The 25,417-nt window shown below is 42.3% G+C and overlaps 1 long non-coding RNA gene across 3 annotated transcripts in view; it reads right to left on the bottom strand.

Annotated features, from left to right (window-relative positions):
• The window catches only part of LOC147167606 (uncharacterized), a 132,850-nt gene that overhangs the window by 37,744 nt on the left and 69,689 nt on the right, over positions 1 to 25,417 (bottom strand). The window contains exon 4 of one of the 3 annotated variants that reach the window (XR_015096369.1): positions 8,946 to 9,087. The exons of the other annotated variants lie outside the window; for them this stretch is intronic. This is a non-coding gene — a long non-coding RNA (uncharacterized LOC147167606). Of the gene's footprint in view, positions 1 to 8,945; positions 9,088 to 25,417 lie in introns of those variants that run through there. 3 annotated transcript variants of the gene reach the window in all.

Genomic DNA, 25,417 nt, shown 5'->3' with positions numbered 1-25,417 from the left:
AAACATTGACTTTTACATTGCCAATATTTGCTAACCCCCCCCCCCCCCCCCCCCCCCCCACACACACACAATTTTGTAAAATATTAGACACTATCCAATTATCATTCATATATAAAATAAAAAGCTTGGGTCCCAAGATAGACCCCTGATGTACATCACAAGTAATATTCAGGCACATTGAATTAGTGGAACCTATTGGGACCAATTGTTTCTTATTAGTGATATAACTTCGAAACCAGATAAGTGGAACCCCTCTAAAACCATACAAATCCATTTCTTTTTGAGGACATTGAATTGCTAAGCTAATTGTCTATACTATCTAATCTTATCTTGAGAATTGGCCATGAAAAAGGGTGTGCCAGAGTCTGTTTATTGCTTTTTGTAGAACTAACTTCAATGCGCTGTTTAAAAGCACATTGAAGTACATAAATACACGAAACAACCCTTGAAGATTCAACTAGCTGATTGATTTTGCTGTCTGAGATCATCAGAATTATCTCTAAAAAGGGTTCGTTTTAGGTGCTTTACTTTCCTGCCTTATTGCTCATTAAGAACTTCTGTTGAGAGCAATAACGCAGAGTTCCTATGTGTTTCGTGTGGGGTGGCCCCGGCGTCATCCAGAAAAGGCCTCCCTATTAGTTTGGCTGATTCAGGGTTGTTAGCCATTTTAATTTCCCATTAGACCCACAAAAGCTGTCTGCTCTCAGGTAACTCATTAATCTGCGCTGATGTACGTACGGCGGCGAGAAGTGCGGTTCTCGTTGCCAAGGTTTGCTTGGGCATTTAATGCATGCGAGAAATAACACGGGAGATGAGAAGAGCAGATGGTTGCATTAGGGAGCGATGATACTGACACATACTGCGGCGTGTTTGCATGTCAATACATTACAAGCGCTGCATATGCGTGTGTGTGCGTTTTATTGCTTTGCTTCAGATGCCTCGATCGCAGGCTGCCCCGCATGCTTAGCATGTCATTTTGAATTTGCCTCCAGCACAGCAGAGCTATTTTCCAACCATAAGTGTATACATGTGCAACACGAGTGCCTGCAGTCTACTTGAAGATACTGTTCGAATCGGCCTCTCTGGCATATGACTAGATTGTGTGACTTGAGATTTTTTCTTCTGCACACTTAGTTTAGACCAGTTAAATCCAGTTGAGACCAAGAATGGTGCATACATTGCTTCGGCGATGTCATCCCCTGTGTGGGTGTTGACTAAAACGGTATATGGGAACAAGCAGGGAATCATTTTGGACGGGTTAGACCTTCTTCTGCTTCTGTGTGGCTGATATGGCTTCGCGGCCGTACGTCGATTTGTCTGGTATTCAGATTCTTTGGTATTCAACCTGTTAGATTTGGACTCTCAGTCTCTTTTCTGTTCTTTCATCATATATAGCGAGCATTAAAGACAAAGAGCCAGCGGGGGTGAGAGTTCAGTCGGAATGGATCGGTATGTTAACTGCGACTGACTGACTGCAGTCATTTCTGGACTGCAAGCCGCTACTTTTTTCGCTTGCATTCGACCCTGCGACTAATGCAAATCTTATCCATCAGATCACTGTATCAATGACTAAAAGATGCAGCCATATTTCTATTTAACATTTGTTCCCCACTTTTATGTCAACAACTGTATGAAAACTTTTTAGTGTATATTTTGTTACATTTAGAATTGAAGTCATGCGATTAATTACGATTAAACATTTTGATTGCCTGACACCCTTAATTGCTACATTCACTGTTTTGGAAACACTAAGGGAATGAACCCCTTTTTTGTGCTTATGTCAGTTTCCAGTGAAAAAACTTGCACGATGCCTGACCTCAACTCTACCAAACACTGATGACGATGACGCATACCACTTTGGTGATAATCGTAGTATGACACACTGACACATCCAACAAATGTTTACAGTAAGAGAATTGATTCACAAACAAGTGAGTACCTCGCTTCTCTTGCCTAAAGTCTGCCGCGATGGACTTCTACTTACAGAACGTATGGATGGACCTGCAGTATGTAAGTCCAGCCCCCATTTACACCTACGGGGAACTCACAGTCGTCAATCAACCTCCGGAAAATATTTTTTGAACTGTGCAAGGAAGTACCCAGCGAGGATGGGCCAAATTTAAAACACAGCAGTGATTGCGCCGCTGTGGAGTGTCTCCTAATCAAAGTTAAAGAACTTTCCCCTGCGAAGCCACCAGTGAACTTTGAAATGAAGCGGCAGATCGAAGCCATCATCTCGGGGTGGTGCCTCCTTCCAGCGCGCCGCTCAAAATGAACTGCTGTCGTACACTCGCACACATCTGTATTTGGCCACGACACTGACAAATGGGACAATCTGGGACGGCAGAAAAAGTACTCCTAGTCCTCTCGACGGTTGGGATAAAGCGATCCATCAGGCGCGCCCGTTGACCCCGCCGCCTCCGCCTTGTCTCAAAGTGCTTAAATCCCAATTCCGCCCACGCGTCTCTTCGGACTTTATTCCTGCATCTCGCCAGGTCAGAGTGGCACGTCATGGGCATGCGAGCCTTGCAGAGGAAGATCCTGGAAATCTGCCTACCGGCAACCACTATTTGCAAAAGTTCTGTCTGTCATTTTCAAATAGAGTTCAAGCAGTTTTCATTATGTCCACCAGGCAGCTGGTGCTTCTTTAGCACTGCAAATTGATCTCACATTACTTTGCATGCTAATGATCAATATTTATAACTCCTGTCGCATCCCAGCTGGCTACTTTCAGTCCGTGACTAACAGAAGGTGTAGCTGGCATATGTTCCGTTTAAAGACTCAGCTTCTTTTTTTTTCTCCTTACACACAGGACTTTTAATAGGTTTGATATTACAACAACACTCGAAAGTGTATTTCCTGTCTTTTGTTCTTGCATCCTTAGTCACCACGGACTGTTCTGGTGCCATAAATAATGGAGGTGAGGAGAGCCCAGCAGGGATTGTGGGCATTGTTTATCATTTATTCATTTATTGGCCACAACAGAGCATCAAGCACCTACAGCGCTTCTACTGTTGTTGTTTTCCAGTCCTTAAATAATGCTAGTACATTTATCATATTTATTGTTGTATATACTGGTAATGTAGACAATTTTTGCATATAATTATGCATATCATTATCCCAACCCTCTCGTGCGAGATTCTATTCAACTCGCTATTGTTTTAGGTTTGTGATCAAAAATGATATTAGAAGTGAGATCTGGGGGAATGGTCCTCGTGACCTCGTGACCTGAGGTGACCCTCAGAGTGGAATATCCTAGCCAATTCTGCTTGGTTGGAAAAACATGTACAGAAAGTCCTCAAGTTACGGCGGAGTCCCGTTCCTACGCCGGCGATGTAACCCGAATTTCGATTTTAAGTCAGATTTCACCGTTAAAGTCTATATTTACATCAAAATACTTTGTACAGTAATTTGTTTTTAAACATATTTGCGCGACCCGAGAGACACGTAAATGTGACGCGCCTGATGGCAAGCTGACCTGCTAGATGGACGTCCGTTGCTGGAGGTGACAACAACACAACTTTAACTTTAAAATGCCGTGATTACTGTTGGAAATTAAAGAAAAATGAAGTGCTACGGACGAGGCACGGACGCCGTAAAGTCGTAGGTCGCGTAGGACGTGACTCGAGGACTCGCTGTACACTGAAACTAAAGAGCTCGGCTCTTGAGTTCAACCTGCTGTTTGAATATGAACCAACATGGGATCCAGAAGGAATGACACATGGGACAGGTAACCTCTGAAAAGAAATACCCAACCCAGTTGTGCTGGGATGAAAAAAAAACTAAATGACACCAAACAGCCAAGATTGAAAATGAAAACTGCCGTTGTTTAAGGTTTTCAATACAGAATGATCAAATAAGTGGAAAGCAGTCTTGGAACAGGCGACCCTGGCGGAGGACAACCCAACCTAATCCTGCTGGGTTGAAAAATAAATCCTCCCCAATACACCAAAGAGACAGGCCAAATTGCTCTGTTGTTTGAAGTTCTCAGTTAAAAGAAAAATGATTGTCAGAAGTCAGATCTGTGGCGGGCCAAGTTGGAAGGACACACAGGTGACCCCTGATGGGGAGTACCTAACCCGGTTCTGCTGGGTTCACCTTTTGCGATACCAAAGTGCTTGCCCATGTTGGAAACCAGTTGTTAAAATTGTTTCAGAATTGGGATTCTAGCCAATTGGAAGGGATTCATTCACCTCCAGATTTATATTATATTTAAGGTGAAGTATCCTCAGAGAACCTGTATTGAACGCCAGGTTTATTGAAGCAAAACAGTATTATTTACTTCACTTAATAACTTGACTTCTTTTAGACAATAGCAAAGTAAACACCAGCAGGAATATATTGTAAGGTGTGTTTAATTGCTTCAATTAAGCAGGGACAAAGGCACACAGTTTTGAATTGTTTTCTTTAACGAGTTATCAGTCTTCAGAGAACAAAAAGGCGACTTTGTTAATTCCACCGCTGCCTGTTTACATTTGGCTGCTCATTAATCTGTGGTGTCTTGGCAAGCAGCTATTGTGGAACACACAAAACAAAACAACTGCACTTTTTGCCATCCTGAGAAATGATCAGCGATGTTTCACAAGAGGAAAGTGCCCCAAAGCCCGAGATGGAAAGACAGACGTCTGCAGCATACTGAGCTCCTTTCTCTCAAGCCCGCGGGCCGACTTCTTGCCTCTGCCGAGTGAATTTAGACGAGTTGCTTGCTACGCACGAGCCACGAGCTACCTGGACCTGTGACCTTCAAAGTTTACCGTGAATACCAATCAGGTGCAAGCGCTTAGACGTTCAATGTAGCGTATTATGGCTAATTGAGCTATACTGTGGGGCAAAGGAGAATAATGTGCTGCATTTGTTGAAGTGTCACATGATCAGCAATCATTTGGATATATTTTACCATTGCTTAATTAATATAATGCAATCCATCCATCCAGCCATTTTCTTAACCGCTTGTCCTCACAAGGGTCGCAGGGGGGGGTGCGCTGGAGCCAGCTGGCTTCAGGCAGTAGGCGGGGTACACCATGAACTGGTTGCCAGATATATTTATATAGTACAGAGAAGTTTAGAAGGAACTGCATTATGGAGGATTGCAGCATACAATTGAGCAGTTTTAGTCCTCCATACTGTATTGTGACTGTTAATCTAGAGAAAGTCTATGAAACTGCGGCACTGCGTGAGGAAGTCTGGAATGGCAGAGAACGAAGTATGTTAGAATAATATACGTCATTTATGAGGGTTGAACAAACCGTTGTGATTCAGTGTTAAAAATACAAAAACACACACTGCAGCCAGTCAGAGACAAGTGAAGTCAACCACGGTTAAGCAGATCCTGATTGGCTTAAGTACAGTGTGAGTATTTTGCCATCTCTGACTTATTGCTAATTGAGCCATTGTGGGGAGAAGATGAGCGCACATGTTGCATTTATTTAAGCATCACACAATCAGTAATGATTCTGATATATTTTCTCTTCGCTCTGTTAGAGTAATGCAATATGTGTTTAGAGAAAACATCTCCATGCGGTCACAATGTCCGCTCTAATCGGTCGGCAGACCATTAATTCATTCAAGTCAATGGGAATTGAACGAGGTTGTGTTGGTGTCATTAACTCGGAGCAATTGGTCATTTATATGCTTTGTTGTCAAGCTTTTTGAACATCATCTGCACACGTGTGCATATTCATGAGCGCGGCCGCTCAATTCACAGAAAGGGAAGTGCCAACAAAAAGTGAACGGGAGGCCGAGGCCTCTAACCATCCAAGAGGCCAAAGTACTCACACGCTATACTTAAGATGAGGTAGAGATACTTGTGTTAAAAAAAAAAAAAGACTGGTGGTAACTGATTCAACTCTTATACTTAATACCCGGCCAGGAAAATTTATTCAAAATACCGCCAACTTCTGTTTTGTTTTTTTCCCGCTGAAAAAAACGTTATCAGTGCGTTCCCAGTATGGAGTAATGAGAGCCCTTCAATGGACTTCAGTGTTTGCATCGACCATTCAGAGTATATTGGTATCATGAATTGTGACTTCCAGAGGTTAAGTTTACATTTCGCAGCAAATTTTGTCCTGATGGGCTTTGCTTACATATCATTGTTCATGGTTCTCACAAAATGATACAGCCAGATCTTTGAGTAGCACTCTGATATATACTTTAGAAGAAAAAAAAGAAATCTCATTTTTGCCAATTAACTTTGCTCCTAGAATTATTGGTACAACCATACAGCACACACTGTGGCATTTTCACCACAGAGACAGAGAATAACGTGAAAATACTACGTAGAAATCAATGTGTTCAAGTTAGGCGCACTTAGAGCGAATGGCAATCTAAGATGGCTGCTGGGCGCAAGCTAGCCGGTGGCTAGCATGGCGCTTACCACACGGCAATGACTTATATATCATGTAAAAGTTCATGTTTAAAGTCAATTATATGAAATATCCATTTTGATAATGTGGCATAGTGGTGTCAAATCCAAAATATCTTAAGCATGGTTGACTTTACCCCACTGTTTTTTGTTTTATTTTGTTTTGTTTAGATTGTGTCGTCATGCGCGGAAGTTGACACATTGCCAAGCCTATTTGCAAAATGGAAGGACTAGACAGTACTGCAGTATTGATATCTGTTTTCAAGTAAGTCAACGCAAAAAGTCATCAGAAAAATAAATACTCAAATGAAGTACCTTGAAAATCTACTAAAGAACCGCAACACAGTATTTGTACTTTGTTCATTCTTACTACTGCAATTATCTTAATATTATGCTGCACACTGGATTTGTGTGTGTGTGTGTGTGTGTTTTGGCATGCGACCAAGCAAGCTCCAGTAAGTGTTCCTCCACTCCCACCCGAGGCACTGGCAGCCCTTCCATTCTGCCCCCCCCCCCCCCCCCCCCCCCCCCCCCCGGCGTCTTGTCAATAACACCTCCAACACCTCCCACCCACCCCAAGCAGGCTGGCCCTCCACTCGGTTCGGCTACAGCCAGACTCCCCTTTGACGCCATTAATCCACTCCACCAGCAGACCAAATCCGTCTCCCGTCGGTACCTGTTTGACACAGGCTAAAAACGGGGATGAGAAAGCGGGCCGTGGATCGATCCCTTCGATCCCGTTCTCCGTCCCTGCAGTCATTCATTCATTAGTGGTTGTTGATGTCGGTCATGTTGTTTTGATGCCAGATGCTGATATATGTCCAGGCACTGAGAGAAGGGAATTTACTCGATAGTTAGTAGGGTTGAGCGTGAGGGTCAAGGTTAGGATTAGAATCAAGGTGAGGGGGAAGAGGTGAGTCAAGTAAGAAAGACCCCAGCGAAAATCAGAGGATCCATTTTCAACAACAATTTCGACCTGCTTTTAGTTGTTCTCGGTTGTCTTAGTTGTCTACTTTGTCACCAAATTGTCAGCCGTCGGTCTGCCGGAATGCCGAGCATGACCTAGCGCGATTTGCCAGATTCCTAAATACGGTGTACTAGACTAAAAATGAAGATGAAGCAGTTTTTAACGCCACGCACACATGCTCCTTTCTACGAAAATAGGGTCAAATATCTCCACAATTCAGTCCTACAAAGTTCTCAGTCTTTGCACATTTTTCCCAATTATCTTCAAACATGTATAATCATTTAGAAACACATCTCTGTATTCACTTTACAAGGTCTGGCAAATTCCCTGAAATTGTGTTGTGGCACGCGGCCTTTCTCTGTTGAGGCACCCAAGTGACAGTTGCTTGGCTGCGTGTGCGCTGTCACGACGTGTCGACTTCATTTGCGTGACATTTTGCTGGCTTCGTGTGCTTGGGGGGCGGCGCTCGTTCCGTGGAAGAAGCCCTTATTTGTTTGAGGTGACGCGACTCACTCTATTGACTTGATCTTCGTCTTTACTGGTGCTCTACATGGCGTCAGCAAATGTTTGACCGCTCAAGGATAAACCTTCCCCTCAAGAGTCAAGTTTGAGGGCACATGTGTTTGCAGTAACCTGGACGGCTGCTCAATTCGCCCTTTTGTGTCATACGGTGATACAGCACCGGCGTCCTGTGCAGTTGTTGATGAAAACTTTTTGATATGTTGTTTGTGTTTCGTCCTTGGCGTGTCCTCAAAGACACGCTGTGGCTTTAAAGTGAAGCTCTCCTCGAGAGTGACATCAAGGTGGAAGACGGGTTCGTAAAAACAACACCAAAAAAATCTATTACACAGCATATAAAAAAGATCCTCCAGTAAAAATAATAAATTGCTGAGTGCGTTTATTAAAAAGAGTGAACAACAAGAGCAAGACGAAACACACAACACTCAAGGCTGAACCGATGGCGAAGCCAGAAAAAGAGAAACGTCAACAATCTGTAGGAACAATGCTATTAGAATAAATCACATATCAAGTTATGTATAGGAAGTGCAGATTAACTCACACTTGGATTATCCTTTAACAGTGGTAGTAATTAGGGATGTAAGGATACAGCAATATCAGGATAGCGCGATATTAAAACTGCCACAATATCGTCGTCTTCAAGTCACAATATTAAAAGGAGCACGTATGTTAAAACAGTCAGGTTGATTTCCATTTGTGCAGTTCTAGCACCCACTGGTGGCTAGTTTTTTAATGCTGTTTAATTTTCACAAAGCATGTTTTGGCCCTTCTATATTTAAAATCATTAACAATTGTTAAAAACACCTTTGATATCACTGCTATCATGATACAGGGAGTGTGCAATAATTGTTCAATTGGAACAGAACAATAGATGTTACGCCATGTAATTGAAGAAGAGAAAACTGATATAAAAAGTCAGGTTTACATTTGGCAACAATATCGTCTTGATCATGACACAGCAATTGTGACTATCTATATATTGGAAGAAAATGTGACTAATATGCGAAGTGCAGCTGCCGTTGTGTGATCAGAGAGGTGGGCGGTGAGGAGCTTAGGAGGGAAGGGAGGAGGAAGAGTACTGGGTTGGAAACACCACCTTGGAACCCCAGCGTAGCAGGCAGGCTCGGGCAGAGGTGAGAAAAACAAGGAAGTGCAATGATGCATTTTATCAAGCGAGCTGGCCGAGCTGCTTTGAGATAGACGATGCGGCCAGAGATGTCGAGATGAAAGCGTTTCGCTGCTATTAAAAGAAAAAAAAAGAAAGAAAGAAAAAATCACTGAATAAAACAGAGACGGCTTAAAATTTACATCAGCAACTCTCATCTATTTATCTTGAGGACCAGTGCGGACAAGAAAGCAGCCGAGATGAAGGCGGCGTGAGTTCTGTGGTACATCCGACACCGGAGGCTAAATCATGCTTAACATAAGTTGTCAGTGGACCTTTAAAAGTGTCATGGTGGCCAATATGTGCTGTGGGGATGCAGACTGGGTATGAAGCAGTTTTTTTTCTTGTGCGTGCTTTTAGATCTTTGATTCATTTCAAACTTGAAAGACTAAAGCACTTCCTTCTGTTTCCTTTGAACTTTTTTCAATGTCCTACGAAGTAGCTATTTCCTGCAAATATGAGTTATGAATTCAAATATCTGATTTGACATTGATTCGCTTTTATGCACTTCGTTATATTATTATAGTGCAAGTAAACTGTGTTGGCTTGCTAGCATGAGTACGTAAACATCATCCAATCAATATACATTACGCTTTGAAATAAAGAGGAAATTATTTTCACATTTTACAGTTTTAGTAACTATTGATGAACGTCTCTGCCCCAGAAAGCAAAATGTTGCATACGAAAAACAAACATTTGCTAAATAAAAACCGTACCAACAACTGGATGAGTATGCCAATTGGTCAAAAATGGACGAAATTACAGTTATTTTAATGTTGCTGGGTTGAAATCACTTACGTTTTGGTACATACGGTACATCTTTCAAAGGCTCATAGCAAAACAGTACATTTAAAAAAAGTTTTACAGGAACTCTAAAAAACTGGTAGAAAACTGGAACGTAAATGCCAATGGCAGTTAAAGATATAATCTGAGATTTTAAGGAAGTTTGACATTCCAACAATGGTTGTTCCGCCTCAACAAAAAAACAATTTTGAGCTTACAATTTATTTGTTGAGGCATACTCAGCCATTTTGGTTGTTTTATTGTTGCTGTTTTTTTCTTTTCTTTCTATGAATGATGCATTAATTCATGTATTATCCTGACTAAAAACTGATTTTTAAAACAGTTTTCCTATGTTGGGAGAGTGGAACAGATTAATTACCTTTCCATTCATTCCAATGAGGAAAGATGATTTGTGTAACGAATGTGGTCATGGAATGCGGCACTTTTGTCACGGTGGCACTAACTTGGATCCTAACAACCAATTTCAGTATCTAGGACCAGTTTAGCGTGGAATGGGTGGAAGTGACACAAGTTGCTACCAAGCTCGAGACCACAAAACCAAGAAAAGTTCAATAATTGCACCGATAACTTAAGCTCCTACTGCTGACTCCCTTTACTATTTAAATGCTAAGCATGACCCTCAAAGGTCCCCCCACCCCAGCACCCCTCCTTCCTGAGTAATTCCAGCTGTCCCTTTTTAATCAATTCTCCTTTATCTCACTGCTGTTTGAACGCTGCAATATTCGATTTAATTTCTCCAATCAAGGGGCACGTGCGTGTGAAGCATCAATGAAATCTGATGAAAGGGGGGACCCCGAGAACACGCTCGCGCAGATTTAATAGTCTCTCGCCTGGAGAAGATGTTTTCTTACCGAGAGTGCGCAAAGCCAAAGTCATAAGAAGTCGACAAAGAAAGAAAAAAAAAAACCACAAGCTCAATCAGTTTGGCTGTTGGCGTGAAAGAAAAAAAGTCTAGCAGTTTGTATTTTAAATTTCACGCTCCTGTTTGTTTTTCATGAACAGCAATAATGGTGTTGGGTAAACTTGACCCGTGGCACGTATAGCATGTGTGTGCAGGGTCAGACAAAACCATAAGAATTCATGAGCGTAAACTTGATTCAATAATGGGATGGTATCCAACAGCAAAAGGTCAAAAAAAGGTAATCCCATTCTTACCTGTCTGCCAGTTACCGTTTCAAAATGACCTCCTTTAAACTTGCAAGGATCGAGGTTCAACATTAAAGCAGGAACTGGATTGATTTTGGATGATATCCAATGCTATCCATTTTCGATAACGCTTGTCTTTATTAGGATCGCGAGTGAGTGGAGCTGGAGTTTATTCCAGGTGACTTTGGACCCCGGACTGGTCGCCAGCCAATTGCAGGCATATACCGGTAGACGAAAAACCTTTCACACTTACATTCACATCTGTGGATAATCTTTAATGAATCTAACATGCATATTTTGGAATTCAGAAGGAAGCCGAAATGGTGAAAAACCAAGTAAACACGGGGAATTTACACCATAGAAGGCCGGAGAGATTCCAACCCAGAACCTCAGGCACAGGTGGTAACCACTATAGCACTGTTTTGTCCCAACTGACAACATGCCCGTTGCAATTCTAATTCTGCACTTTTAATGATTTCAAAGTAAGAAGCACATTGACTTTATATATACCACACAAACACAAGGTAAAATTAAAACATGTCATAATCATATTTTAATCATCCAATAAATATTAAAGCAAGAAGTGCAATGATTTTGAATGATATCAGACGCATACTTGAGGTCGTATCAAAACTATACAGAGGGTCCTTGGATTACGACAGGGTTCCGTTCCTACAGCAGCAGCAATCCAGCCTATGCTAACTTCTATGACAGGATTTGGAAAATGTCACTTTTTCCCCCCTTCTTTTAAAGGAGCATTGTGAAATTCTGGCCTAAAGCGTAACTGCAACCTTTGTGTAGAATTTGTGTATGGCACCACTGCACCCCCCCCCCCCCCCTTCAAGAAACTGTCAAATACTCCACACTGAAGGGAAGATACAAGCTGATAGGTGCAGCCTTTGTTAAAAAGTCAGGGCTCTTTGTATGCATGATGTAGAAAAAGCTTTAATATAGTATTACCTTTTTGAACTGCACAATGCAGCTTTAATTTACAAATCTATACTATTGGTCAGTCCAACCGCGGATGGCATTTTTTATTTTTTTTTTACAAAGTATTGATCAACCTCTCATTGACAATGCAATGCTAATTGTTAAACAAACATGCCGATTCGGCCCGACACCAGCGATATGAAATATGAGGCGATTATTTGGTTTCACAGCCTGAACGTGCTTTAACGTGTTTTATGTTGACTGAAATAAAAAATTCCATATTTCTGCAGGGCAGTTCTGTGGAAGTATCTTCTGTGCATGTTGACTCGCAGGCTGCCAAGACTCCCACAGGTCACGTTAGGTAAGGTATTTAGACTTATTGTAGCTGGGAGCTGGGACACAAGCATTAGTTGGGAGGCGCAGAGCAGCCGCATTGATTTAGCTTCTGTCTCCTTTGCCCCATTCCCTCCAACATTATGCTTAGGCATGATTTCAGCTTCCTCGCCCATTTCCTCCCAAGCAAACCACCCCGATGAGAAATTCCGCTTGTTAATGGAGCTTTTATAGAAAGCCTTCGCAACATTAGTACTCCTCTACCTCGCCGCTTTCCCTCCTAACAGTAATGCTCGAGTCTCAGCGCGCAGGCTGGATGCAGTCTGCGTGCCCCCCCCCCCCCCCCCCCCCCCACGCCCCTCCAAGAGATAGGGGTGAGGTGGTAACGGGGGCCTGGACCCCCTGCAGAGAATACAGATCATCCTCCTACATGTCCTGAACCCTGGCCTCTCCACTCATTACCTTTCACGTTCGCTTACCGGGAGGAGGCGGTGAAAGAAAGAAAAAAACTCACTTTGGACACATTTGACGACTCCTGTGGTGTATTGAGGACGAGGCGGCACTTCAACGGCGTGTGACATTGCAGCAGAGCACAATTATTCCGTGGTGCCGGCGGCTGCACGACAACTCGCTGGTCGTCTTTTAATGTAAGTTCATAAACAGCGCGTGCAGAGTGTGTGTCAGCGGCTCTAATTGCCTACAGGACTGATTCCAATCAGTCAATCAAACTGATGGTTTATTTTCATGGTCGGCGAAATGCGCCACACGGGAGGAATGTCCCCGGCAGCGGCGTACTGAATTCCAATGGTGTGGATACTTCAGTCTTCTGGTGGCTGTGGAATGTTTTTCCGACATATTGAGCATTTTTTCCCTCAATATAAAACAGTTTACAAGTATTTTGGTAACATTTCTGGCCTATGCTTTCATCAAACCACCTCAAGGATCAACAATTATAGTAGGCCTATACTTTATTTCTAATCTCTCAGCCGTCTCGGCTCAAACGATTCCCGTGATTAAACGAGTCATTCTAACTCATTCACTCCGAGCCATTTACATTGATGCAACCGCCTTTGCTCCCGGCTTTTTTACTGGATTTTGACTGATTTTACAAAGCCTACAGAATATTGTGTTCTATTAATATAAAAACATGGAAACTACCAAAAGAAAGATTAGAGTCTATTTGTATCTGTTTCCATTTTGCAGCAATTAGCATTAGAATACAGCTAAGTTTGGTCATTATTCACATTCCTGGTAAAAAAAAAACCTGGCAAAAAGAGCTCGTTGCAACATGACCCTAGTTGATCTCTTATACTCTGCTGCCACTTGCAGGCCGTAAAAAAACCTACCATTGTTTTTAAGCCACCTCTTCCTATCAGAAACTGAATCAAAGCCTTCTTTCTGTATGCTCTTGCATAAAAAAGAAACATAAAAAAAAACGTGTACACACATTTGGGAGTGAAGGACAAAGTCCTCAAGAGATCATGAATACAGTTTTACACGTTTTGGGTTTACCTAAGTAAAGGTAGGACAGCATTACTAAATCCAACGTTCCTAGAAAACATGGTGGTGTTTCTCTGTATGCATTATTCATGACACACACCTGTTTTAACACGCATAGCCACCCTCGCACCCTCTCTTTGTTTCCTATTGTATGTGTGTGTGTGTGTGTCCTTTCTGCCACGCGTAATTATTCATTACAAGAGCCTCCAATCTGCGGTGATGTAGCCTCGTAACCATCCAGTGGTGAGTTTAGTTAGAGAGGCAGGTGTTAATGCTTAACCAGCTGTCATTTTACACTCAGACCAAACGATAGGACGGTCTGATTGTCTTTTGTATTGTGACCATGGCATAGAGGAGAAATAAAGAGCATCCCACAATGTTGCCTTGCTTCCCTGCAGTAATGACTGGAAATGTAGCAGTAAATTGTATCTGACGTGAATTCAAAGCGACCACAGCTGCTCTCTAAAGGTTGAACCTGGCACCTTGTAAATGTCACCATCCCAAAAGCTCGGGACCTTCTCCGCGGTGCGCACGACTCGAGCATCGCTTTGCATGCACCAATCATCCGCCGTTATTGTTATTCTTCTTCAAGGTTCCAGAAAGGTATTGCTTTCAAATGGCACTGCTACGCTTTCTTTGCCAAGTCTCCAGCAGTCACAAAATTCTAACATTTTTCAAACTTATTTTTGAGGAGAGTAAGAGCCTTCATGATTCTGCATATCAAATGTGTCAAGAATCTGACTGATGATCAATGATTACCTCCGCTCAGTTCACTCTGTCCATCCATGGGCAGTATGTCCATCTCTGTATACCCTGTAGATCCTTGTCTATCCTGGTCCATCCCTGGGAACCCTTTCCATCCTGATGCAGTCTGCCAATCCCTGTCCACCCTTACACATTCTGTCCATTGCTGTCCATCCCTGAGAAACCTTTCCATCCTGGTGCAGCCAGACCATCATCGCAGAATATCCCTGCATGGATTGTCAAATTCTGTCCATCTTAGCACACCCTGTCCATTCTACTGCACCTGGAGTCCCTGTGTTTTTTTCCTAAACATGCTGCCAATACCTGTTCATCACTGGGCACCTGTTAGATTACGCCTCCGTGGCACATAAAGTAGATAGGCTGTTTTGTGGCTATGACCTTTTTCCTGGCTTTGCATCTTCCTATCTACACAGTATCTGCACCCTTGCACAAACTGTTGAAAACAGTTAAGACCATTGAGTGACACATTGTCACATGACCACATCACATTTTGGACAGATTAGACAGAGAAGCTCACCAGAACTTATCACACCCTTTCCATCCCTGTGGAGCCAGTCCATCCCTCTGTATCCCGTCAGTCCCGAGAAACCCTTTCTATCATGGTGCAGTCTGTCCATGTTTGTCTATCCCTGCACACTCTCTCACTCTCTGCCTATAGTTGCACACACTGTCCATTCTGGTGGACGTGGAGTCTATCCCTGCATACCCCGAACATGCTCTCAATCCTTGTCCATCTCTGTGCACCCTGACCTCTTTGGTGTTCACTGTACAACAACTTACCTATCCTGGTGCACCCTATCCATCCCTGTGCAGTCTTGTAATGCAGGTCGCAGAGGCCGCAGCAACAAGCCATGAATCTGGGAGTTCCAGCTCAACACTCCAACTGGCCTCTGACACCCACCACCCTGTGGTCCTCATAATAAAAATGCTACTGCAGGACCAACAAGCACAAAGGCCCACCAGTAAAGAATGATGACCCACCTCTGCCTTTCTTTTCCACTGCCTGGCTGAAAACAAAACAAACGGGGGGTGGGGAGGGGGGGGGGGGGGGATAACTGAAAGAAATTTACTGGGAAAGCGCACTGTGACGCTGTCCCCCATTCTGACGGCCGACAGACTCAAGCACACAAAAAGCACAAATGCATAACCGCTCTTGTGCTGGTCAGTGGAGCAGAGACACATTTTACTTTGAGGCGGCTGCCCTAGTACACTCTGAAGTCTGCATCAATTTAGTCTTCTAGCTATAAAAGACAAAAGGGTGATGTATACCCATGACAGTAAAGCATACCCACATTCCATAGTCATTCAAGTTACATTCATTTGTCAGCGTTCATTTGGGCGTCCGTCAATGACGGAATGCCCAACTCTGGTTGTTTGGCTATATGTGCTCTTGGATTGGCTGGCAACCGGTACAGGGTGTAGCAGTCAGTTGGGATGGGCTCCCAGTGGACTTTGATGGGGTTTTGTGAATCATATGTGTGTGTGTGTGTGTATCATTGGCCGAGCATTAATTCTAGTCATGTGTCAGTCAACATAAAGACTCCACAAAAATGAAATTCCTGCCATCATTTTCACATTTGGTGAATCTTTGATTATGCAAATAGGGTGTCTTGAAGGCTGCCGCATTAAGGTCTTAATTCCATGCCATGTGTGATACACGCTGCTGGATGATGACAGCGACACAAAGTGACAAGAGTGAAATTTGAAAAGCAGATGTGTCCTCTATCGGCCCCCCCACCAAGACACACAAGAGTCTGTGCGTAGGCGTGCAGTGACTCATTATCCTCATTCGTGCTCACAGGGAATTCTCTGTACGGTACAATTCTGTGGTTTCAATATGATCATGCCCACGGTTCAGTGTGATCCCTCTCTCTTGTAACGGAAGCCCAAAATGGCCCCCTTGCTGTGCATAATCATACACACCCACCCAACCCCGAAACGGATGTCATTTGTGAAGGGCTATTTGATCGTCCTTGAGAGATCATGACGATACTGGCTACCTGCTGAAGGCACTGCCTCCTATCAAGTGCCTCTTCCTCTACTGACGGAGGGTCGCCGTCACATATTCAGAGGGAATTCAAGGCTTGCAGGAGCATAGGATTTAAGTGCTCCTGTGGGAAATTAGGGTCACCTCCGAGATTTCTGCAGTGAGGAACGCTTGGTGATCAACTTGTTCCTGACCCTTCAAAATAGTGGTGTGATTTTCGCCCAAACGCTCTCCTTTTGTCATTGTGATCTTCTCAAGCTCTCGTTTACCAGTCATGCTGCTCGAATAAAGGCCATTTGTATTAGCTGTAAAATGATAAAAGAATGAGTGGAAATGCTGAAATGTCTCCAAGCAGCGTGGGCTGAATGTCAGCAATGACAAGTTGTTGGCATTCTACCCACGAGTGCTACGTCTGCTACGTCTGCTACTGAGGATTCTTCTGATGTTTCAAGCAGACATAAGATGCGTTTCCCCCCATAATTTAAATAGTTCCCATGAGTTCTAATAACATTCTCATCAAAATACCTAAACCATCTTTATATTATAATATATAATTATTGAACACTTGACAAGATTACAGCCTCACTAAAGCGGTGGGCCTTTTTCATGCATGGGCATTACCATGACGACCAGTGTGTAACTAGGAGCTTGCGACAAAGCAATCTGATACCGACTTTCAGAAATTTGGCAGATAAAAAAAAGACAGCCTCCATCAGAACAGAAATGCATTGATTTTATTTTCAATTATGAATGCAGCACTTCCTCATCAAGACGCCAAATTCAGAGATGTATAAAAAAAAACGGGTGGATTTTTCTGCTTAATTCATATTGCATAAATGCAATATTAATCAGAATTCTTTGTTTATACTAGTGTGGGCATATAGAACATCTTATTGTATTTGTAAATACATTTTGTATTGATTTCCACTTAATGGTCACTATTCCTGTGTAAAGCCACTACTTCCTGTTTTATTTTGTAATCACTTCCCCGTTATGTGTTGCTATCAGCTTGCATGCATTCTCCCCATCTGTGTGGTCCATCTGCGCCTCGTCTGATGCGTATCCGCATGGCCCCGCCCAGTTCCTTCAGGTTTCCTCGGCCAACTGGCTCTCTCTAGCTCTACTCGCCACCTGCTACTCGTTCTGTCATTAGTTCACTTTGTGCCCGAGTGCTGTTGTCTCGCTTAATCCTTGTCAAAATGCACTTTGAATCTGAAAAGTTGAGTCCGATAACAAGAAACAACAGGTAAACATGTCCAACCAATCTCCCAGAGTTGTGAGTCACAAGTTACAAGTATGCCTCAAGCAAGTTGAGTCAAGTCATTACTTCAGTTAAGCAAGTTGTTCAGTCAGGTCAGACAATCTTGGTCAGTCACACAATACACAGAGCAAATTTTTTAGAAAGCAACTTATTTTTTTCCTATTTTTTTCATGAGTACAAAAAATACCTATTTCTCTCAATTATTATTACTACATTTGTTGTAAATCAGAGTAAGTGAGCACTTCTCCGTCACCGAGATAATACGGGCGCCTTAAAGGTGGGGCATATTAAAATGTTGATTAGACAGCATGACTATTGCACAGGTGTGCCTGACGCCCCCTTGCATATACTGTCAAATCATACAGGACTTATATTTACTAGATTGTTTTTTTTGGTCGGGGTGACAAAGATCCTGTGATTTGCCTCGTATGAATGAGAAGAATGAAAGGCGAGGTGGCAACAAGAGGCAAAAAGAAGACACGATTAATGATAATCAGGTCAACTATAACGATAATCAGCATTTTTCACAACTTGAGATCAAAGTTCCGATCATTGGTTGTCTGTAAAAGATTATGCAGAGCTGAGCCCTTCTGCAGCCATTTTAAAAAGCGGTTAAGGAATTAGCACCGTTAATTGGTCTTTGTGTACACCACTTTAGTCATCCATGGAACTTGTTTCACTCACAAAATTGATATCGTGCGACAAATGCAAGTTTAATGATTACAACTATGTCGTTTAGATTTCTCTGCCACCCACTGCATGATATATAGTCTGACTGGCAAAACGAATTGTAATGGCGGCACAGAAAGAATGTGTTTATAAGTCATAAAATCACCAAAGGCAATTCATTCCGACTGTATGCGTCTTTAAGGAGCCATCCAGCCATAATATGAATTCTACACATCTCCGTAAATCCACAACAGGCAGAAATGATGCTTCAGTGAACAATTAACAAGAGCAAGATTATACACAAAGAGCAATAAAAGCGAATCCTCGTCGACCCTTGACGCCTTCCCTATGTAAATGAGCGATGTGTTGTAAAATCCTAATGTATGCTCATCGCCACAAACAATGTTGATGTGCTTATCATTTTTATAGAGTGCAAATGCAGTATTTGTTCATAAAAGTCTTGGGATTCTCCTCCTAATTACATCATTAATCAATCATGGGTTGGAAACTTAATCTTCGTAAAACATTTTGGACAATTGATATCAATCCATCCATTATTGTATAAAAAAAAAAAAGTGATGACACTCCATTATGAGTCTTATTGTTTTGCTATATTAGCAATACAAGTGGTTCATGTTGAAAATTCACCAGAGTTGTTTTTGTAGATGAGCACGGGTCCTTCCACTGAGTTGAGGAAGCAGAGCTCTTAATTGCGTTTGTGAAGTAGAGATTAAATAGTGACTATTTTCACAGACTGAGGTGTTATTGAGCTTGTGTTTGTGATTTTCACTGTTAATTAAACCGATGCAATTCTGTCTGCCGTGTGGCATAGCGTGAATGCCAGCTAAACTAATTCTTTACACATTTTGATTGTTTCCAGGCAAATTGAAAGTTGAGAAATTGATTATTTGTAATATTTGCGATTATGTTGTTAGCAAAAATGTGTCTCAATGTAGGCAATACAGTGTTTGCTATGATTAGGGTGTATAACGGTACATGTATTCATATTTTTTGGTCGGGAACATATTAGATAAAGCACTGAAAGTGTATCTGCATCGCACTCCAGCCACACATCTTCGCTGTATGCGCAGCGCAACACAGTGCAGCTCAGCCTCTTGCCTGGCGTACGTCATGGCTGTCTCGGGCTCTTAAGGAGGAGCCAAACTAATAACGAATTGGCTTTGTTAGTGTGTTTAGACAATTATAATTCATATTGATCAAACTGTTGTTGCACCTATTTTTTAATTTCCTAAAAGAGGAAACGCTGTTGACGATACACTTTCCTAAAAAACGTTTTGAAAATTTACTGCTTACACAAAACATAAGCATGCTCCATGTTTTTCATTTGTTCCCTTATTGTACTCAATCTGAACCAAACCGTGACCTTAAAAATCAAGGTTCATATTGTGTTTTTTTGGCGTACCCTTACAGTATATTGCAACTTCAGTAGGACGATAACACAATGCCATTTAACTGAATGAGAGATCCGAAGCTCACAACATTTCAAAGATATCGCTTTACGATCCTTGGTGAATCTTCATGTCATATTATTTGGAGTGGTTTATTATCATACAAGGTTGAGGTTGTAGCAAGCCAGTCAGCGAGAGATGATGTGTGAGATAGACCTCGTGAGTGAGAGAGGGACGTCTATGGAGATGAAAATGTGTTTTGGGCCCCACGCTCCATTTGGCCGTACTGACGCAGAAGGAGAATGACGGCCATTGGCAGCAATCAAATCAGTCGATTAAACATTTCGCCTCGTCTTATTTCGCCGTCCCGTTAGCGGAGGGAAACGTGGCGCGGAGTGCAGGCAGAGATGCACTTGCCAAAGAGTGGCTAAGGAACCCTCGTCGCAGGTAAGATTGATCGGGCGGTTAAATATCCAGCAGTGAGAATATTAGTAAGCAGTCTTGACCGTGCCAGGCAGGGAGGAGGCACGAATGTCAATGTGCTATCATGGCGTCAAGATGCTTGAAACATTTAAGTTGTCTGTGGGGTGCGTCACCAGTGGCATGGGGTAAGAGTCATGACTCATGACTGGGCACCGACTACTCCGGATTTGTATATAAAAATATGAATTAAAAAATAGAAGATAAGCCTATATTTCTATTTTTACACTGATTGAAATATATGCTTTAATCAAAGGTAAGGGACAGTAAATATGAACATTTGGCTATTTTATTTGTTTTAATGATAAAATCCTTGACACTATTGGATTGAAAAAGAGAATCAATCTCAAGCACAGACCGGAGAATTAAAATGAAAAATACATGTAGATAAACACGGTTTATCCAGCTAGCTTCCATCTGCCTCATTTATTGCTTATATTACAGATCCAGAGATCCTCACTAAGGTATTTTCGCAGTTCAACTGAGGTCAAACTTAGAGACAGTCCTCCAATAAATATGACCACATAGGTCGTTTTGAAAAGGTGCCAAATTATGACCAAGTGTTACATATTTTAATTTAGTGACCTCTATCCAAATCCAAAACTGAGACTCAAAACTGAGACTCAAACCTGGTCCGTCTTGTCGGAAGACGAGTGTTTATCTGACTGAGCTATTTGTCCTGTGATTGTTTTATTGTTGACTACATGTGTTTGGTCTACAATCTTACTGTGCCTTTTCTTAATCTCAACCATTAGTGTCCCATGTAAAGTTGTAACGTGTACTGTACAACCTCACTGAAAACCTCATCCTAACCCCAACCATTAGTCCGTGACGGCGAATTTACTAAAAATGAACACCAAGATCATTACTCGACTGTTAGCTCAGTAAGATAGACGTTAGTCTTTCGACCAGACGGGTTCGAGTCTCAGTGTTGGATTGTTGCGCTATGTAACGTGGCCGATAGAGGTCGGTGCATGGTAAAACGACCAATATGGTCGTTATCGTTGGAGGACTTGCTGCAAAGTTACCAGAGCTGCTTTTGATTTGAGTTGCTGAGCATTTTTTCATAGCTGTGAAATTGAAGCCAAGGCAGGTGAGGAGGCAAAGTAAAGTTGTCATTTCCCAGGTAGTTGGAGCCCACCGTCTGGTCTGGCAAGTCTTGGCAGACCCCGGACGCTCCTCGCGTGACCTTTTACTTTGAGGTGGCTACACTGACCTGAAATTCCACACTGCTGATTGGTTTAGGGGCGGGAGATTCAATCTGCTGATGCATACTGAAAAGGTCAAGGCGGCCTCTCAACAGGAAAGCCGTCCTGTTGGGTTACATGCTGTCTGAAATGCATCAGATAGCAGCTCTTTTTTTTTCTTCATGTCTGATCCCATTGCTCACTCCCTCGCTCGTTCATTTTCCGTCATCTTGCTGAACGTTGCGTACCCCTGTGCGGCGTGTGTATTTTGCCCATGCGGCGTGTAATCATTGCCAATGGGAATTATATCTAGGGAACACATATTACACCGTCTGATAGGCACAGATTAGATTGTCTGGACAAAGATGTTTTTTCTTTCAATTTCTAGACAACTTATATTCACATTTACTGAAAACCAGGGGATCCAATGGCATTAATGGTAAAGGCATAAATAATCCTTCACCCTCTTGTTATGTTTCAACATTAGCTTTACACTATCAACCTTGGCATGAACAGACAATAAAAAACGTTTTGAGATATTTGCAAGGAACATTAATATACCAGGTCAAATTGACCCAATATTCACATCAACAGACAAAAAGAAATGTTTAATTTTGATGTTTTTTTGCAATGAAAACGGTTACTAATCATAATAATGTTTATTACTTTGGTTTGGGGATGTTAAACATTCAAATTGGGTCAAATTGAGCCATAGTATAATAATTTCTTGGTTGTTTTTGTTGTTGTTGTTATAAAACGTCTCATCGACAGACAATTCAAATTGTTCACTTTGACATTTTCAATTACATTTTAAATGTTTATCGGAAATTCCCATTCAAAATGCTTTTGGAACATTAAACATAGCCTGGGTCAAATTGACCCATTTTAACATTAAAATGACAAATATTAGCATTTAATGATGACACCTGTTAAAAATGGTTCATTTGAAATATTTGCAATGAAAGCGGTTCATAATGTTTATTGGGATGTGTTTTAATCATCAAATAAAGCCTGGGTCAAATTGACCCGGGACCATTATTGTTGTTCCTGAGATACCAACCTAATGGAAGGGCTAAAACTGATCATTTACTTTCTTAATGTGCTCTACAGATTTGTTGAGCATGTAGACATAGGGTAAAAAAAAAAAAAGGCATACCTTTTTACATCTCAAAACAAAATGGCGCACTGAAAGCATGATAATTTAACACCATCTTCTGAGCCAGAAAGTGACTGCTGATTGCTTAAAAGGTGCACACAAGCAGCACTTTGCATTTAGCAGGGCCATTTGTCCATCGTGGACAACAATGCCGAGATGCGGCGTGCGTGAACATCAGAGTCAATCTCGCAAATGGGGTCACGGAAGACAGCCCGCGCACTCGTCTTCATCCGTCAACGCCGCCTCATCTCTTGGCGGGAGGAGACGAGGACAACGTACAGGAACGCCTTCCCTGACGTGTGATAACGTATCAACACATCTGCTGCGCGCGTGATGCCGACACTCTTCGCAAAAGACGTCGTGTCGTGCAAAGGAGTCACGTAGGTGGCCGGCAACACTCCCTCAACAGCGACGCACTTTTGCTGACATTTGCAAGCGTGTGCTATTACCAAAAAGGCCTTGACTTTGCAAGGGTGACATTTGGGGCGCGCGGAGTGAGACGTATTATATCAACATTCTGCCTGTGTGGAAATGTTGACTTGTTGGTGGGAATGCAAAAATGTCAGAAAACTATCCAGGTATTCATGATTTTACCTAAAATATTTGTTGTCGTCAAGCTATATTGATACATTTCCTATCCATCCATCCATTTTCTGTACCGCTTGTCCTCACACAAGGGTCGCGGGGTTGCTGGAGCCTATCCCAGCTGGCTTCGGGCAGTAGGCGGGGTATACCCTGAACTGGTTGCCAGCCAATCGCAAAAACATTTCCTATAATAACTCAAAAGTCGGCTAGTATCATATTTTTGTTGTTGACATTTTATAATTGCTGATAGCCTTTAATTAGGTTTGATAACTTGGTTGGAAATAAGCAGGATGGCTTTTTTTCCAAGCTATTTTCGTTCGTCATTTCCCTTTGTGGCTGTTTTACGATCAGGAACTAGAAATTAGAAGAATATAACATTTACATTGATTAAAATTATATGGAGCCCCTAAGGTGACATGGTAGGGGGTAAAAATGTGCGTTCCCTCGCAAAGATTGTGTTCTCTTGCAAAGATTGCGATCCCTTCCCTCGCAATAATTACGAGATAAGGCAAAGTTTTTTGCGAGTGGATGCCTTTTTATTTATTTTTACGTGTTTATGTACTTCCAGGTCAGTTTGGATACTGTAGCCTCGAATGCGCGGGTGAGAGGCGGCGGCACCATAGCATGGATATCTACGGCAGTAGCTTTTGGAAATAAAATTCAATTAAGCTTTCCCAGTGATGTAGACGTTGCATCCTCGTCGTCACACCGAAGTTGAAGTACATCAACCCGTTTAAAAAACTTTTTGCATTATCTCGCAATCATTACGAGGGAACACAAAGGTTTTCGCGAGGGAACGCAATATTTGCAAGAGAACGCAAAGTTTTTTGCGAGGGAATGCAAATAAAAAATGTTCCTCCTACCATGTCCCCTTAGGGGCTCCGTAATACGTAGGTCTTCTTTAAAATGTTCAGGTTTTTTTTGTGGGGGGCATTTTATGTATCAAAATCACTAGTAGTATCGGTACTTCGCATCAGTACAGGTGACTACTGAAAAGTTGAGCGCTCGGACTGGTACCGGTCTGAAAAATAGTGAACGAACATCCCTAGAAATAACCAATTATGAACGGTGCATTTTTTCATGAATACTGTATAATAAAATATTCAATATTTAAATAAGCTTTAATCTGATTGGTTCATTCCTGTTATGTGGTCATCTTGTGCCAACAGTGGCTCTTCGTTGTGTTTGCACCACAGAAATTAAGCAGGCTGTTGCCGAAATTGCGCCTGGTGAAGGCGGCCCGGCCCCCTTGAAGGAAAATATTTCCACTTCCAGGGTGAAGATGCATGACCTGGCCCGATTGTTACTAGCATGTGTGTAACCTGCTTTACAGAGAGTCCAATATGTTGTCAGCATTAAGGGTTCGTGGAGTAAAAAATAAAACAGCCTTAAGGTTTTAGGCAGGTTTTGGGGCCAGATGCTTCTATGTCGACCATTTCTGAAAGCTTGTTATTTCCCCCCGTTGCTACCTACTAAGCGCTAGCAGCAGATAGGACACTGTTAATGCGTTACAATCCTCTGTCATCTATTGGCGACCACTCAACACACTTTTCAGCATCCGAGAGGAATTCCGCAGTAGTCGAGATTACATCTGTGTGGAATAGATGACTTTTACCCCCGCTCATTCCGACTTCAGAGAGATACGTAGGATAGCCTCTGCTTTCGAACCGCGCCCACGGGACCTTCACATCAATGCGATTAGTGGGGCCGCACTCGGCTGTCAGGCCGACGGATCGAGCCTCGTCTAACTAACACCAAGCACCTGTCACCACGGAATTAGACTGGGTAAGCTATCATACATAGAACACATTCAACTCTCATTTGTAAATTATTGACCAATCTAAAGGGTTGAAAATGCTCTCTTTGAAGATGTAATGTTAATGGTTGGACAAACATGCCATTTTTTATGGTCTCCTAAAAAGTGATTATTTTGAGGGCACAAGGTTACAGCGATTTAAAACTAATTTGGGAAAATGTGTTATGATATAATGACATGAAGGTTGAACATTTTGGCCATAATTCCAACAAAGAAACAAACAAAACACTGCTCATTACCAAAAAAGTGCCATACCTTTTCTTTTTTTTGGAGTTGAAAAGAGTGCCATACCGACGAAAAGCTTTACAAATCGTTCCAAATAGCAGTCATTGTTAGCACAAAACCTTCAGACTTCCACTAGAAAACAAAAAACAAAC

This window comes from Leptonotus elevatus, chromosome 10 (assembly GCF_054856555.1).
Source record: "Leptonotus elevatus isolate MCC_2025b chromosome 10, RoL_Lele_1.0, whole genome shotgun sequence".
In the NCBI taxonomy this organism is placed as follows: Eukaryota; Metazoa; Chordata; class Actinopteri; order Syngnathiformes; family Syngnathidae; genus Leptonotus; species Leptonotus elevatus.
This window is presented reverse-complemented; position numbering and strand designations above follow the sequence as displayed.